Source organism: Bactrocera tryoni, chromosome 3 (assembly GCF_016617805.1).
Source record: "Bactrocera tryoni isolate S06 chromosome 3, CSIRO_BtryS06_freeze2, whole genome shotgun sequence".
NCBI lineage: Eukaryota > Metazoa > Arthropoda > Insecta > Diptera > Tephritidae > Bactrocera > Bactrocera tryoni.
Genome location: NC_052501.1, coordinates 68,169,860 through 68,182,782, shown reverse-complemented (window position 1 = coordinate 68,182,782; position 12,923 = coordinate 68,169,860).

Sequence of the window (12,923 nt, the reverse complement as noted above, 5' to 3'; positions counted from 1 at the left end):
TCAAAAACTACTATAGCTATGTCAACCAAACTCTATAGAGTCGTTTCCTTCAGGCATTTCCATATACAGTTCAAAAATGGAAGAAATCGGATAATAACCACGCCCACCTCCCATACAAAGGTTATGTTGAAAATCACTAAAAGTGCGTTAACCGACTAACGTCAGAAACACTAAATTTTACGGAAGAAATGGCAGAAGGAAACTGCACCCAGGCTCTTTTTAAAAATTGAAAATGGGCGTGGCGTCGCCCACTTATGGACCAAATACCATATCTCAGGAACTACTTTACCGATTTCAATGAAATTCGGTACATACTATTCTCTTAACACCCTGATGACATGTACAAAATATGGGTGAAATCGTTTCACAACCACGCCTTCTTCCAATATAACGCTATTTTGAATTCCATCTGATGCCTTCTCTGTATAATATACTCATTAGGAACCAATGATGATAGCGGAATAAAACTGTACACAAATTACACTTTATGATGCGAGAGTATAAAATGTTCGGTGACACCCGAACTTAGCCCTTCCTTACTTGTTGTAGTAAGATTTGTTCTTTGCTTTAAAATAGGCTTCTGTTTCGTAGATTACCTTTTCGTTCGACGGAAGTTTCTTCCTAGCGAACATTCTTTTGAGATCTGAGAACAGTAAAAGATCTACGAAATATGGTGGATGCGGAAGCAATTCATGGAGCATTGCCACTGACACGATGCATTGTCTTGATAAAACAACATTTTCTTTTTCAGCAAATGCGGACATTTTACGACGATTTCGTCTTTCAAACGGTCTAATAACGCAGTGCAATAGTTGATGTTGGTGGTCCTTCCGTTTTCAAGGTATTCCATAAAAATTATTCCATGCGCATCTCAAAATACAGACGCATTGTTTGCCGACTTTCGCGTTTTTCCACACTTTGGAGCGGTTTCGTCGTGTGCAGCCCACTCGAATGACTGTCGATAGTATTCGGGGTGAAATGGTGGAGTCAAGTTTCATCCATTGTCATATATTGATGCAAAAGTTCGGGTTTATTACGCTTGAACATATCTAAACACTGCTCCGAATCATCAACTCGTCGTTGTTTTTGGTCAAAAGTGAGCTCGCGCGGCATCCACATTGCATAGAGCTTTCTCATACCCACATATTCGTGAATGAAGTCATTTACACGTTCAGTTCATATCTCTAGATTACCTGCTATCTCGAACAATTTGACTTTACGGTCATTCAAAATTTTTTTGTGGATATTTTTTGATGTTTTCGTACGTAACAACCTCTTTTGGGCGTCCACTGCGTTCACCGTCTTCGGTACACATTTCGTCGCATCTAAACTTAGCATACCAATTAGTGATGACTGATTTTCCTGTTCTACTATCCGGAATCTAATCATCAAGCCAAGTTTTTGCTTCAACTCTATTTTTTTCCTTCAAAAAGCAATATTTTATCAAAATACGAGATCCGAATTCGAATAAAAATATTATTAAAAATTTAATGTTCCCATTTAATCGCCTCTACGAGACCCTCTCCCCCAAGTGGGACAGCAAATGGAGTAATTTGCCAGTTATGAATAAATTTCAGCTGGTATTTAAGTACTTATTACGCCCCGCAAAAAAAGCGAACCACCTTAATATGCAAACTCACATATACTGCAGTATGTCAAGCGTTGCCCAAATAATTATGTTGATGACAATTAGTCTTAATCTCAGTATTTAATCTCACCTTTCATTACATCTAACATTCGCTATTTCTAATTTCCCACTTCATCAGCAATAAATAAAAGTATCAAATTGTTTTACTAGAACTTAATGTCTCTTTGCATGGCATCAGTAATTGATAGCTTTTAATTATGCGCTGAGCTTGAGCATCAATCCGCCAAGCAAGCGTCAAGCCAGACTTTTGCATAGCCGTCTGCTGTTTGCTTCCTTAATTGTTTACTATTTTGCTCATGTTTAATTATTACTTATGACGCTCGTTGCTGAGCTGCTTGCTTACCGGCTTTTTGTTGTGTGTCATGTTTACCTGACTGCCAGCAGTTTGTTGTATGTTAAATTAACATAAACAGTGGAAAAATTTATTAGCTTCAAATGCCTCAATCAAAATCGGACGTGCTATGTGCACAAAAATTATATAATAAATTTCATTTGAATTTCTAAAGTGCGCACATGGCTTAATTATTATGTATAGGTTGTAGAGTATGTATGGTATGTGTGTAGTTTGTTATTACGTTGTGACATAAAATTAAACCCAAGCGCCACGCGTTGAGCAATTTTAGATAGAGATCAAGAAAAAAGTTAACAGTCAACTTTATTATAGCATACACCTTTCTATGAAAGATCTTACTACTAATTTTGATGGGTCAGTTTGTATGACAGCTATATATTATTGTCGTCCGAACTGAACAATTTGTTCGGGGACTATAGCATTGCCTTGGATTTTTATCTATGGCAAATTTCGTGAAGAAATCTTGTCAAATAAAAAGGTTTTCCCCAACAAGGATCAAATCCGAAGATTTATAATTTATTTTATGGTAATGCTTTGGTTATTAATTCATAACAAATTTTTTGAACAAATCTAGTCAGATAAAAAAGTTTTTCCCACAAGAACTTGATTTCGACCGTCCAGTTTGTATTGCAGCTTGTTGGGAAGAACGTTTGATTACCGAATTGCAAGCAATATTGAATAAAGATGATACTTCCAGCCAAAAGCAAATTGCAGCCATGTTGCCCAGCAAACAATTTCAGACAGTTTGAAAGCTATGGGAAAGATCCAAAAGTGTAGAAAATGGGTGCCACATTAGTTGAGTGAAAGACAAATGAAAAATCAAAAAAACACTTGTGAAATTTGTGATAGAAATCGGATTTGCATCGAATTTTCACTGGCGATGAAAAATGGATTTATTTTAAGAATTCTAACCGGAAAAAATCATGCATTAATCCGGGAAAACCATTATCATCGACTGCGAAAACAGACCGATTCGGTAAGGAGGTAATACTTTCTGTTTGGTGGGATCAGAAGGATGTGATAAATCATGAGCTTCTAAAACCTGGTATAACTGTTAATACTAATTGCTACAGACAACAAATTATCAATTTGAACCATGCATTGATCGCAAGTGACGAGAATCGGTCAGAAGACACGACAAAGAATTTTTGTTAGACTACCATGCAAAATTGATTCAAGCTAATATCAAAGTACTTGACCTCAAGCTTTCAAAGGACGAACATTTCCATTGGCATGGTATCTAGAAATTTTGAGAAAGGTGGTCCCATACTTAAGAACATCAGTTTGAACAATCAGTTTGTTTGACAGGTAGTACTTGTATATGCTATAGTGACCTGATATCGGCGGTTTCGTTACATGAGAAGTTCTTGAGAGAGAACGGTATTTACTTACTTTTAGAAGATTATCGCTTTCAAATGTTGTTCGCGGCTACGTCTCAGATGGTCCATTCGTTGAGTCCAATTTTCGATGACTCGTTCGAGCATTTCGACTGTTAACTGGTGAATGGCACGCGTGATGTTTTGCTTCAAGGTTTGAATAGAAGTGCGATTGTCCGCATAGACTTTAGATTTTACATATTAACATAGGAAAAAGTCTAACGTTTTGATATCTCTCGATCTTGGTGGCCAATCGGACATCTGCTCATCGAAGTGTTTTCTCAATAAATCTATTGATTGATGCGTTGTGTGTGTAGTGAAAGCATGGCGCAGTAATGATCAACATTGACGTTTCTCATTGGCTTCGAAACATCGGAACTTCTTGGAAGTTTTCAAGAGACCATAGAGCAAAGCCCTACTACTTGAGAAGGTCGAGCGCCTTCAGTTCTTGCAGAAGCTGTATTTTAATTTAAGATCTCGACGTAAAATGCGCCAAGTCGTTTAATATGTTAGTTCGAGTTTGTGCGAACGGTACCGAATTGACTCTCCACAGTCTTCGCGTGATATATTTTCTTCACTGCGGGATGGACGTGGTCTATTTGGTCGAATATTATCCAATAATGAATGCTGGCTCTCATGTTTCTGCAATGCATATCGCTTTAAATATTACTCTCTCGCTTTCCGTCCGAACTTATACCTCCCTTACTTGTTCATTTAATGCAAGAAGCAGCGTTTATGACGAAAATCTTAAGAAACTTATAATATCGTAATTTCTTTATACATTATTTTTATAAGAATCGTAATTTATCAAGGCGGAAGCTTAATTTCTACGTAATAAATAAACTATTCTTAAAGTTATGTGAGTACTACGAACAATTAATTTAAATTATTTATTACTCTTCAGTTTTGTATAAAAAATATTAAGATCTAATTTACATGCTGGAAAGTAAAATGACCTCCCACATTACTAATGTCAACAATTTTTAAGGCCCACTGTCAAAATAACGTAAGGCTTGCCATACTTCATTATTTCTTATAGCAGTTACCAGTTAATATCGACTTTTATTTTAATATTTTTACTTTTGGACCATTAAATTTAACTGTTATGGTATCCAAATGAAGTCATTTGACCTTCATAATTTTATCTCCCTGCCGTTGAGTTGCTTTACCAGTTGTAATGCAGGAAAGTTGCCGGCCGGTTAATATAATAACTTGTTAATTTACGAATGCATACACATATATTTGCATATATGGTACTACTTATGCAATGGGAAACCAATGAAGGGCATAGTAGAGAGCAGACAAACGTTTAGCGAGCGAAATGAGAAATTAGAGGTAAGATGAAAAAATATATCTTTTCCTCTCGATGGTCACCTTATTGTACAGTGTATAAATGTTGATAAGTGGTACAAGTCGCAATGTTTTCACACAATTTAGTGACTCTCAATTTGATCGATTTATATGGATTTGTTGTCTGATAATTTGGTAATATATGTATATTGCATTTTAAAAAAATATATATTTTTATGAAGATAATTTTTACAAAAAGTTTTAATAACCCATACACGAAAGCTGGATCCTGTGAAATTGCGAGTTTAGGAAGAATGAGGATAAGCGGAAATTGCTCTTTTGCTGTTTGAGAGTTCGAATAGATCAAATTAGCAATCAGTTCTATTGGATTAAAATATTGACTTCTGTTAAGCTCTCAGTTAGTATTGAATTAGTTGAATTAAATAACGAAGTTTTTCAAAATTAACTTCACATTTGATTACCTTTGAAAACATCTGCACCAAATTAACAAGCTTAAAAAAGAGTTATTAAAAACGTTAGCAACTTTACCGTAATCGTCAATGACCCTTAGGTTAGATCAACAACTTCAAGGCTCATCACCACTATTGAAGAGGAGACCTTGTTAAACGTAAACAACAGGGTCACTGATCTCACCACAGTCATTGATCCTAGGATAAGTTATTGACCTCACTAAATGTAAACAAAAGGGTCATTGACTTCCCAAAAGTCTTTGACCTTAGGTTAGGTTCTTGACATCGCTGAAGGTAAAATAATAGATAATTCTCAGAATGGAAGTTGACCTCGCTAAAGGCGAATAATACGGTCATTAAACGCACCAAGGATCATTTACCTTAGTAAGGGTTGTTGACTTCGATAAATGTAAACAAAAGAGTAAGCCCAGCATGGATTCTTTACATCGGTAAAAGTAAATAAAAAGGACAATTACCACAGGAAAGGTAAACAAGGCGGTTATTGCCTCTAAGCGGAGTTTTTGACCTCGTTATATGTAAACAAAGAGATCATTGAATTTAAGATTGGTTCTTGACTTCGCTAAATGTAAACAAAAGGTTCACTGTCTCCGTGAAAGGTTGTTGACTTTGCTAAAGGTTGTTAACTTAGCACAAATATTTTCTCTAAGATTTGGCAGTTTTCAGCGAAAAGAGATTTTAAGGGCTCTTTGGGATGTTCTGTGAAGGAAATATAATATATAAGTCACACAAATTAACCTTACAAACTACTTGAATAGACAAACAATATGTTAATAATTGAGTTCCACATAAAATTCACCAAAAAGTCTGATCTATCAAATAACGATAACGAGCTGAATTTTTCATATATATCTGTGGGATTTTTAATGAAAGCTTGGAGTTCTAACTGTCCATATTTCACAGCAGCCAATAATATTTCAAGAAAAGTACCAATTGAAGGGTCATCGCGTAAACGTACGAAAATTCTCGGAGAGAATTGTATGAGGGTGCATATATCAATCATATATGTATATCACCTTATAAAACAACCAAGCGCCTTTCTTCTTACCCATTACTATTGCTCGTTTTTAATTTTTCTAAAATTACGAACACGTCGCTTCCACACCCAGTCAAAACAAACCTACGAGTTCATTTCGGAATGAAGTTTTGTAGTCTGGGAAGCAAAGTACTTACCGGCGCGGTCTCATATGTTTACTCAAATCGAGGTTGCAGAGTACTTGTGGTTCAAGTTTTGTTGAAAGAGGGAGTATAAGTGGGGATCTAAGAAAGTTCTATCCATCTGGCTACCGCACAAATAAAGGAATTACGAAAGTCACTAAAAACGATATACAACGAAGTATCCGAAAGGGCTGGCAAGCGGATCAGGGCGAGGTGGAATGCCTTAAGTACATGTAGAATCGCCAAGATCATATATACGAGCTCCTTCTAAAAACTCGCTTGCTTCTTACTCCCACAGTCTCAAAAGGACTGCCGGACGGCTGTTGGCCTCTCGACAGGTCACAACCTACTGGCATCACATACAAGCCGGATGGGCATAAATATTGACGATACATGCAGAAAGTGCAGAGAAGTTGACATAAGAGAGAAAGAACATCTCCTACACCTGTGTCCTGCACTATCTAGAACTTGTCTTAAGTATCTAAGCGCTACATACGTAGTTCAAGGGACTAAACCAAGTAGCTAACTTAGATATCAAGTCGCTCTTAATGTTTGCAAAAAGCGTTGATGTATACTTCACTTCAAACTAAACGGAATCTCTATTTGGCACTACAAAAGACCAGTAGGTCTAGGTATGGCAAGATTGGCGGCCAGTAAAACCTAACTTTGTTGAAGGCACTATGTTTTACTATACTTCGAGAAACTCGCATAGAAATAGTTAAACATTGTCGATTTATTTTGAATGCCATATTTTGGAACTAACACAATTTAAATATATCTTTGCTAACCAGATTGCATAAGTCATACATACAGACATTGGTAATTTTAGTTACGAACACAAATTACATTAATACTGACATGACATAATGAAAAATGCCGTAAAAGGTTTGCAAAGTATGCAGTTTATTGGCCTTTCTAATTATTAATAACATACTAATGAGTATGCTAATTGGTTGACACTAACGCTTATCTTCTTCTTTATTGGCGCAGACACCGCTTACGCGGTTATAGTCGAGTTTACAACAGCGCGCCAGTCGTTTCTTCTTTTCGCTGTTTGTCGTCAATTCGAGGTACCAAGTGCAGGTCCTTCTTCTCCTGATCTCTCCTACGGAGTGGAGGTTTTCCTCTTCCTCCACTTCCTCGGCGGGTACTGCGTCGAATACTTTCAGAGCTGTAGTGTTTTCGTCTATTCGGACGACATACTTTAGACAGCGTAGCCGCTGTATTTTAATTTGCTGAACTATGTCAATGCCGTCGTATATCTATACAGCTCATCGTTCCATCGAATGCGATATTCGCCGTGGCCAACGCGCGAAGGACCATAAATCTTTCGCAGATCCTTTCTCTCGAAAACTCGTAACGTCGACTCATCAGAAGTTGTCATCGTTCGTGCTTCTGCACCATATAGCAGGGCGAGAATAAGGAGTGACTTATAGAGTTTGTTCTTTGCTCGCCAAGAGAGGACTTTATTTATCAATTGCCTAACTCCTTGGTTCTGCAGTTCGATTTATATTTTCCAAGAGTAGATTGAAGAGAGTTTCTAACGCTTATATATACAAGTATATGTATATGGTGTTGCCGATCTACATTCCGAGATTCGTCTACGGGTTTTGTTAAAAGGCATATAAAACAATTTCTTCTTTTTCAAAAGGTAGCAATTGTTCAGAAGCACAGGTCAACAGGAGAGGAATTGTGTTTCCATCGGTACAACGTTTGGCCATACATATCGATAGCGAATCATCAGAAGCACTTGGAGCTTGGTTGGGAGGTTCTAAGGCAGCTACCGTATAGTCCGAATTTGGCATTAAAAGGTTACTACTTGTACCTGTCTATTGCGATTGATTTTTCTGCGAAAAAGTTAGTCTCAAGAGAAGCTGGCAGTTTTTCACCAATGGGGACGAAGGTTCCTATGTGAGTGACATTAAGAAATTACTTTAAAAATGGTAATAAGTTAACGAGACCTAAAGAAGTGGAAGATTTCGTTTTTAGTGCGAAACATTTTTGTTAGTTTAAATATATCTCGTCGCGTCGCCATTTTGCAACCTTTCTTGGTGAAGACCACGGATAAAGGAACAAGGAACAGTTTTCCTACAAATTAACATATACAGCAATATGAACGTTTATTTGCAGACTTCAAGAATTATAAGCTACATGTGTAAGTATGAGAGGTCACTGTGCCTTCTCCATATTCTCTCTGAGTTTCCTTATTTACCTCGTTGTGCTGCTGATTTATTTTTCAAGTTTAATGAATTTCAAACATGACCGTAGGTCAGTTGCTTTCACAAACATTTTATATTCTAGAGACACACACTCAACCACACACACACACATTTCGGTTTTGTTTCCGTATACGCGGTCAGCACTCTCCAATGGCGCCTTTAAATGCGGGGGTTCAGTTAGGTGTTTAAAAAGCTATTTAGTTCATTTCTTTTAACTTCCCGATGCCATTGCAGCAAATGCAAACAATCATTAAATCCAAGAATGGCTGAAATAACTTTTCCCCTCAGCTGTGCTATGTGCCTGGGGTCGGGAGTATTACAACAGCAGAGAAAGTTTAAAATTGAGTTGAGTTGTCAAGTTGCTTTGGTGAAATTTGTGTTTGTATGCGGCCGCAGAGAATTGCGGTCCCGTCTGAAAAGGATAATGGAATGAAATGCATTAATTTCTGGTGTGTGTAGTGGTGTGATTGTTGGTGCAATAGAAAAAGTTCTTTGTGGGTTGAAGTCATTACCGTGTCAAAAGATTTTGGCACGAAGGCAAAATGAGATCTGAAAGAAATTGGTGGAACTATTTACTTTAATGCGTTAGCGTTAAGTCCAATTTTCTCATCTCTTCTGACTCGTTGAAGCATTTTGACTGGTAACTGGCGAATGATACGCGTGGTGTTTTGTTCCAAGGCCTGAATCGAAACGGGCTAGTCCGCATAGATTTTAGACTTTACATATCCCCACTGGAAAAAATATAACGGCCTGCTATCACACAATCTTGGTGACCAATCGACCGGCTCAAAACTTGAAGTTATCTGCCGTGGCGCCGTTTTGTTGAAACCAAATGTCGCCGAGATCGCGAGCCTCAATTTCAAGCATCAATAGCTTATAGTCAGTTATCATGGCGCGATAACGGTCACCATTGACGTTTACGTTGTCAACGACATCATTTTTGAAGAAATATGTGCCAATGATTTTCACCGGTCCACAAACCACACCAAACCATGTTTTTTTCTTGATGAAATGACAGCTCTTGAATCTCTTCAGGTTGCTCTTTGTCCCAAATGCGACAATTTTGCATTTTTATATACCCATTGAGATAGAAATGGGCCACATCGGATCTTCTTGGGACTTTGCAAGAGCCCATAGACCGAAGCGAAGCCCTTGAGAAGGTCGAGCGGCTTCGGTTCGTGCACAAGCTGTATTTTGTACGTTTTCAATTTTTAAGATCTTGACGTAAACAATATCAAGTCCTTCCATATGTCAGTCTGAGTTACTGCGAACGGCGCCGAATCGATTCTCCACAGTCTTCGTTTACACTCTCAGACACGGCTGCTATATTTTCTGCACTGCGTGCTGGACGTTGTCTATTCTCGAATCATATGCAATAATGAATGCAGGGTCTCAAAATGGGATATGGTTTTACCAATAGTACGCTCAGTGGGCCGATTACCATATGTTGAGTGAATTTTCGTAATAAAGTTGAACAATTGGTTGAACGATTGGTTTCATCACATCTTTAGCACATCCCGAGAGAATTTTTTTTAAATATAGCTCTAACGCCTTAAGAAATAATAATACGTTATTTCGAGTGGACTTAATCTCGAGAAAAGCTGCATCTAAGGTAAGGCATTTGTTGTAACTGTTCTGTAAAACTTTTATACTGGTTCAATAGTGTAAAGCTTTTTGATCTTAAAAATTGACGCTTATTTTCATCTTTACTTCCTCAGTGAAGAGTTATATCTTTTTGTAGCGTGGAGCTTTTTGAGTCTGGAAAAAAGAAAGCACCCAACGAGAGGTGCCAAATCCGGCGAGTTCTAGGGGATGGGAGACTGGTACATTGCACAAATCGTTCAAGGTAACTATCGTTTCAAAGACGAACTTGTTTCTCTTTTTGTTTGATCTCTGCGTTGCTTTGAGATCGCAATGATGTAACTCACTCAATTTCATTTTTCGGTCAATTAGCGGAGATAGTGCCACTTCGCGACCAATAACTTGAAAACGATTGGATGAAAAGTCATGAAACTCTGTCATCATTCTAGCGATGTTTTGGTAGTCAAAGACAGGAGTGGAGAGTTTTTGTTTGTGGCACGAACTTTCGGCAAGGTGAAATAGTTTTCGGCTTACGTCGTAAAGGTGTAACTATCAATGTTTCTTAAATGTGCTTCAGATTACTTGCGCGAAAACTGGCGCAGAAAATCCGAGTCCGAATATGAATTCCGGCTTCCCTAAATATTAAAATATCTAATTCATTCCATAGCTTCATAAAAATCTCCATTTTTCTTCCATTAGAGTAACGAAAGACAGAACCTTACTTTTTCAAAAATTACATTAATTACCAGAGGTAATAACTTTGATTTATCATGGTCGAGTTATTTATGTTGTTGAGGTCTTAGTTAGGAATGAATCTATAGTAGATCCGGTCGATTTGATTTAAAAAATCGCGTAAGCGGGAAATGTTCTACTGTTCGTACTGACCAAATTTCCTAAGAGACTATGGATCTAAGCCCGGGCCAGCGATTTTAAAGTTCAAAAAATTTGAATGAACAGCTGTATGAAAGATATGTGATATAGTTGCCCGATCTGGCCGATTCCGACAAATTTATAGAATATCAAAGTGCACCTTCGTATTAAATTTCATTGGGATATATCAAAAACTGAAAATTTTTATAACCTCTGAAAATTTCGCCTTAAAAATCGCTGGGTCGATATCGGTTTTAGTTCCCTTAGGCAAAGTTGTTCCGAGTGATTCGTAGAACATTTCTATAGAAGTTCCTGCGAATCATTTGCCAAAAATGTCGTAATATTAAACCCTTAAGGTCCACGTCACTCCTTTGCACTGCTGGGTTACTGTAAAGTGGAGAAAACAGACTTCCTTGGTGTGTATTAATCGGCATTTCGTAGCACACGAAGCAACTGCAAAACAGAAACTGCAAGATTTCCAGGATGATGTCAGGGCAGTGAGGTGACATTTTAAATATTTAAGCGGAAGTAAAACAGACGACGAGCTGAACAACGAATGAGCTACTACAGCGCAGGCAGCGAGTTTACGGCTGAGAAGGTGATGCGTTCGTTTGGCAGCTGTGGGTGTTTTCATTCTCCTTGAAAGACTATGTACGCTTAGCAATTTATTATTGTTGGTAATAATAGTAACAGCGTTTGCGCTTTTGTCTTGCCGTTGTTGTCTCGTTGTCTCGCTGCATTTCTTGCTGTGCTAACTGCCAGCTGGCTGCCACTTGTGGGAGTTGTTGCTTTTAGTTGTTTGCACTGTCAGGTTGTATTCGCTTTGGCTTTGTCTGACACAACAAGTGCCACTCGACCCAACGCCGAAGGACAACCGGGCTGCAGGTGGAAGCCAACATCGTTAGGGGTCGCTTACGTTGCTGCAGTGTCAGCGTGATGCTACATTCGTTAACGGCAGGAAACAGATTTGTTGTCGCTTTGCCGTGGCTTCGAGTGGGTCACAAACGGAAAAAGCCAATCGAGTAGAAAAGGGCAGCGCATAAGTAGGCGTTGAAAGTGAAGAGTTGGGCTTGGTAAATACATCAAATTCTTGACGAACGCGGCAATGTGGATGGAGTAAACTTCGTGAAGCGATTTAAAAAAGAAGAGCAAGGCTTTAAGATGTAAACAAATAACAAACACAACCGAGTTGCAATTAAATAAAATCCTGTTTTAGAATTCAGATTTTCTTATTAAGTTTCGATTTGATTCAGAGTTGAAACTATGATCTGCTGGCCTAAAGACAATATGTTTTGCTGCGAAAGGTTTGCCTGCCGAGATGTGTACATACTTAAGCTCAAGGCAGAAGAAATATATTAGTTTTGTATTAAAATGATTATTTGATATGTTATATTTAGCATAGATAGAATGATCTAACTTAGATCAAATATGCACCGTCGTCTTCTTCGATAACTTATTGGCAATTGAATGTAATTTCATAATGTCATACTCATAGAAATTCCCGTCTCTCCTGCTAAAATTGACGCAGTCCATAGACAGGAACAGGTAGTAATTACTTGGTGCATTGGAACTTGGAACTTCTGGCGAGTCACTATCGACTCATGTAACCTTGCGTTGACCTGATGCCACACAATTCTTCTTCTCTTGTCCAAATCTGGCAGTTTCTGGGGTTTTGCTTCCTTCAGACTGTCCAATTGTTGATTGTACAGATCTGGCTTAAGAGATTAGGCGTAAGGTACCACCTCATACTAGATGGTTCCCAGACAATTTCGCTAATCACGATCTTTCTGGCCGTCAATTCAGGCTTGGCCGCTATTCTCGTCGATTTAACATGATTCGACTACGACCATTTCGCTTGAAGTTGTCTTAAGTGGCCCATTTTTCATCACCAGTAATCATCCGTTGTCCATCCGTCTCCCTCCATAGGGTTGTGCGCTGGGC